The sequence below is a fragment of the Apium graveolens genome, chromosome 10 (genome assembly GCF_009905375.1).
Source record: "Apium graveolens cultivar Ventura chromosome 10, ASM990537v1, whole genome shotgun sequence".
Taxonomy (NCBI): Eukaryota; Viridiplantae; Streptophyta; class Magnoliopsida; order Apiales; family Apiaceae; genus Apium; species Apium graveolens.
The window spans coordinates 130,642,286-130,648,465 of NC_133656.1; positions in this window are offsets into that span (position 1 = coordinate 130,642,286).

Below are 6,180 nucleotides of genomic sequence, written 5' to 3' on the forward strand. Positions count from 1 at the left end.
ATGAAGACAGAATCAGAAAACTGGTGAATGAGAAAATGGACAAGATCATACCATCTCAAGAGCAGATCTCTTCTAAGTTCAAGCATTTTATTGAGCAAATGGCTAGGATGGATCTTGCCTCTATTGAGAAGGAAGTCAAAAACCTCAAACTATCATTCGCCAATCTCCATACAGTGATCCAGTAACAAATTACTCACTCAAATGAGATCAAAGTGCAGCGAGATCAACTTCACCAGAACATATATCAGCCTTCAGCTTTGCTAATGGAAGGGATCAAACAGGCCGTAGATTAACACTTTGGCACATCTAGCAGCTCTTATCATCCTGGATCCACTTCAACAAATCTGTAAATTCAGTTTCTACAAGGTCAAGTCACAGCATTGCAAGATTCAAACTCCTCTCTCACTTCCCAAGTTCAGGCCTTGACATCTCTTGTCAAGAGCCAACAAACAGATATCCAAACCCTGGTGGACTCCCATAAGAATCTTCAAATACAAAATTCTATAGCTTTGGGAGCCATCATGGGTAAACTCAACATACCACTACCTTCTCTGCCTGAACAAGTAAGGCATGAAATTCCTACTCCCCTTTTAATGCCTGTCAACAAGACTAAGGGGGAGATAGAGGCTAGGTTGACACGATCAAGGTCATCTCAACAGCAAGTCCAGGGTGTTGAAACGAAATCTAAAGAAGTTGATCTTGACATGGAGAAATTTATTAGGTCTGCTGAAGGACCTAGTCTGAGCAGAGAGTTTGAAGAACTACTCAAAGCCTTAAAAGCTTCTCTCAACAACAATTACTTCACATATAAAAAGGCCCTGGACAAGACAATCAATTTCATAAGAGTGATCAAGGTCAATAAGGACAACTTTCTGGAAGAGAAGATAGTGGTTAATGCAAATGACTCAGGGACAGACAGATGTATGCAGGTGTCCCTCAATTGCCTTGTCTCAAGGAGGACATCTGAGTTAGATATCTTTATCAGCAAAGTTAGAGTTATAACTCGTGAAGATACCATGTTATTAACTGCACTGAGAGATGCTCAAGTAGCTGCCTTCCCTGAAGCATATCTACAGCCAAGCAAGGGTATAACATACATCTGTCCAACCACCAGACAATTCAGATATTTCAATATCCCCAAACACTTTATCATGAACAACAATAAGCTTATCATGATCCTAGGAACTAGCTTAAAAGCTAAGAAAAACAAGAACAATAATGATATGGAAATGATAAAGCTACTGAGGAGATATCTATAAAATGCAAAAGCCAACTTGCCCAAAACACAGTTCAACAAGGATGATTTGAATGATGATGAGCATAAGAAGAATGATCAAAATCCTTCTGGCTCAAATCCTAGTCAGTCAAGTAAGCCATATGGGAGCAAGGGTGGATAGAAGAAGAAGGAGGATGACAAGAAAGATGAAGAAAAGAAGAGAAGAGGTGAGAGGAAGAGCAGAAAGCCTCATGATGATTCAGAAACTCAGAAAACCCTAAAAATCCAAACACAGCCAACTCAAACCTCAGCTCAACCTACAACATCAACTATCTCAAACATTAAAACTTCCCAACCATCTAAGTCAAAATTTCTTGTATAAACAAACAACAAATTCTTTCCTAAAAATTTCAATCACCTCAAGCCAAACTAATCTCAAGAAAATGACAACCCTACCTTTAGCCAAACCTTCACTAAAATTCAAACACAAATCTGTTGGGAGAAAGCCTAAGACAGTCAAGCTTGCAAAGAAAGTGGAAGTCACTGAAAGGGCCATTTGGAAGTGTTTTAAAGAATCTGACTTTCTACCTCTAAATTGGTGCATCTCAGATGAAGACCATTTCCAACATCTAGCTGAGGAAATTGTTAGAGTCTGGATTGTATCCCTGAGAGAAGTTAGAATTTATTTTAAGGATGGTACATTCACTCTTCTAGACAAAAAGTTAATGGATTCTTTGGCTCCCACAGAAATCAAGAGAGTGATAAATTTGTTAAAGGACAAAGATACTGCTACAAGGGCATGGAGATCATCTCTAGCTGAATGGTTGATTGAAAGGGAGAAAACCAAGAAAAGAGATGAGGCTGAAGCTGAAGAAAGAAGAAGGAGGCATGATGAAGAAATAGACATGTACACAAAAAGATCAGAAGAGTTGAAAGTAAAAGGAATGAGCAGAGTTTCTAAAGATGGGAGATTTCTAAACATCAGAGCTAGTGGATTCTCAAGATTCTGCCTAGAGGTTATGGACCAAGGTTATCCTAAGGCAGCAAGACAAAAACTTGTAGAAGCTCTAAGTGGAACACCTATCATAGAAGAACTTGAAATTCTTGACAAATTGAAGTATTAACTCAGAAAAGAAGCAGATGTAATAGCTGTCTTTACCTGAGTCTTGTAATCATTGAACCTTGTGAATCTTGTGTTATACAAGTTGTAATTCTACCTAGCTCTATGTATTAATTTTATTCTCCATCATTTCAAACTTGGGGTTAGTCTTGTTAACAAGCATGAATTTGTGTTAAGCAATCTTCTCACAAATTGGGGGAGATTGTTGTAAAAGACATGCCTGTACTTTAACATAACTAAGACATTTTGTCAACCCTAAGTAAGTTGTATTGTTATCTTAATTTGTATTTTATAATTGTAACATTTAAAGTCTGTAAAAATGTCAAAGGAGCAGACTGGAGTCTTTTTCCTAAAACAGTATCAAGCCTAAAGATTCTATCTTGAAGAAGATCAAGAAGATCATGCCTCAGAAGAAATTTGAAGAAGTTTGGAGTTGAATAAATCTGTTTGAAGAAAAATACTCTAAGTCAAGATCTCTACAAGTCACAGATTTAATGTTATAGAGAAGTTATTTAAGAACTCCAGAATGGCTTATCGAGAAGTCAAGAAAGCTACTAGAGAACTCAGAGATATCGACAAGCCAAATTGAAGACATGAAGATTGGAGATATCGACAAGTCATTTCTTCACTAGAGAACTCAGAGTTATCGACAAGTCTACATTCCCTGAGTTATCGATAAGTCAAGTTCCACTAGAGAACTCAGAGATATCGATAAGTCAAAATTCACTAGAAAACTCAGAGACATCGACAAGTTAAATTTTGACTAGAGAACTCTGAGATATCGACAAGTTAAATTTGACTAGAGAACTCTGAGATATCGACAAGTCAAGAAGCTACTAGAGAACTAAGAGTTATCGATAAGTCAAAGTGGAGATGTGAAGACTAGAGATCTCGACAAACCAAAATTCTCTTCTAGAGAACTGAAGACCTCTACAAGCCAAACTAAAAATAGAGTACTAGAGATCTCGATAAGCCAATATACTTATCGAGATGTCAAGTGTTCTATAGACCTAAACTGGAGATCTCGAGGTACAATCTCAAATTACAAAGTTGCAGATCAGTTCAAAATCCAAGATAAAAAATCAACAAACAATCCAACAGAAGGATTTACAAGTCTACAAAAAGCAGCTTGAAGAATGTGCAAGATCAATGGTAAAGATTAACTGACAAAGGAAGATCAAAGTGAACACGGGATGCTAAAGATATGCTAAGCCAGAAATGGAAGATCTACTTTTCTATAAATAGAAATGACAAGTGACAGTTTAGAAAAGCTAATAGCATGTCTTATTGCACATTGTGTAAACCAGCAGTTAACTGAGTTATAAAGTTAACACCGGTCCTTAGTCAGTTGTAACAATTTAGATCAAATTTCTTGTAACACTCTCAAGGAGAAGCTAAGCTCTTTATCAACAAAGAGCCTAGAAATTTTGTAGCAAAACAATCTTAATTTTAATATAAAATTAAGTGAGTTTTGAAAATCTGTGTTCTTTATTTTCTACAAGCTCAAATTCTGCATGAACACATTTCACTACAAGAATTAATTTACTTTGTTCAACCATAAACATTCAAGAAAAGCTCAAAAACAGTAAAACACATTCACCCCGTTGTGTGTTATTCATTTCCTAACATTGTTGTTTATATATATAATATTAATAATTTCAGGGATCTTGTGGGATGGCTCACCCCGGACTCCCAGCGTCCGGAGAGAAGGTATCAAGATTGAGAGTGAGACGGTAAGGTTAGGTGTGTATGAAGGTAGACCCAATAATTTTGGACACGACACGACTTATCCAACACGAAACGACACGAAAAATTTAGTGTTTGTGTTTGTTTTTTTAGTACACGACACGAAAATACACGAAAACGAAAGTACACGTATGAGATTTAGTGTCGGTTTTGTATTTTACCTTCCAGTAAAATAAATATATGACATAAATAAATATGATATTAAATATTAATATTTATAATGAATATATGTATATTTATAATAGATATATGCATATTATTTTTTTAAAAAAATTATTTAATTTTATAATATGTATATAAATATGATCTAAATATATATTTTTAATATTTTTCATAAATTTTTTACCTAAAACTTATATTTTTATATATTTATCTATTTTTAATTAATATTAATATTTAATTTTATACGAAAAATACGACACAAAACGACACGAAATGAAAGTACACGAACACTGAACATGTGGAACATAAAACACGAAAATACGCGACACAAAAATAAACGACACGAACGATTTGCCCGGTCCTACTGGGAGGTTAGGGGAAGGTGGAGATGGAAAATAGTATACTAAACTTCTACATTGTTGGGGGCCGTTTCTCCAAGCCCATTCCACAAAAATTTAGTCTTAAATCTTATTTTTTTTGTTCATTTTTTTAGAATAAATGTAATATTTTTAAAATTTTAAATGGTAATATTAAATATATATCCAATTATTTTTTCAATAATTTCCAATTTATCGATTAATCTCTAATCAATACATCAATTTCCAATTTTTACAGTTATGTGCCTAGCGCGAAAATATATGGGGTGTTTTGTCTCCTTGCATTTAATTTTGGCCTTGAAAATCAAAGATGTTCAACGTGGATTATGTAATAGGGATTATTTTAATTTATCTTACTGACCAGTCCGTTGAAATCAAGACTAGTGGGCCAAATGCTATTTCCCCATAAAGTAAACTACTTTTGCAGATTATGAAAATATTTTCGTTGTTCATTTTAATTTTTCATCTATTTTTTTCACATATTTTAAATTATTAACTGTATATTTAGAATTATTTTAAGTTAAAGTTTCATTTTGTAAGTTAAAATATTAATTGTATTGCAAATTTAAATTCATAAGACAAAAAATTTAGAAAAGGATATGTTAATTAGGCAGTCCAATATCTTAAAAAAATGTACATAGTTGTAATCTGTAATGTAATTTTTAAAACAGATATATTTCAAAAATGTTGATTGGTTACATGTTGATACCGCCTAAACCGAGAATCTACATATATAATTATAATTCTTGCCAAAGTTTACTCTACATATAATTCTTGAGAGTGTTCAAGACATCATATACTCTGTATAATTCTTTTTACATTTGATAACACCCGAACACTATTTATAAAGAAGATATATTTTGACAAATATATATTTGGGGAACAAAGAAAGTTAGGCCGCGCTCCCGAGTCTTTTAAAGGGAAGGAAGTAAGTGATAAGGAGTTAAATAATTTTCATCCCATTTTTGGAGTGAAAATTTTGGAACGAAAGTATGTTAAATTTACATTCATTATCACTTGCTTTCACTTCTTTTAAAAACTCGGGAGCTCAAATATGAATGTAAGTGAAACTACTTTCCCACCCGCTACTTTTTCCTTCCTAATTAAAACTTGGGAGTAAGGGCTTAGATAACGGTAGGAGAACTTGGAGTTGCAGGGAAACTTTGAAAATTCACTGCTAGCTGTTACTGCCTGAACTGTAAATCGAATCTTAAACACTATTTTTTGTTCCACTAACATCTTTGTTGCTCCATCAAACTACAACTGCTACAAAATCATTACCTTCGCCTCAGCCAGGACAGGAGGATCCAGTAAGGTCGCCGGGTACCTGTCCCTCGTAAATATTTTCTTTTACATTTTTTCATTGTTAAAAGTTTTGAAAAAATATAAGAGTTTCCCATAAAATTTAAAAAATAAGAGGGCGTTTTCCAGACTGAGTGCCCCCAAGTATTATTTCTAGGTTCGCCCCAAGCCTCAGCTAATTTTGTGTGTGGCTTAATAGCGTATTTACTTCATCGTTGTGTAATAGTATAAACACACACGCGCACACACACTTTGTG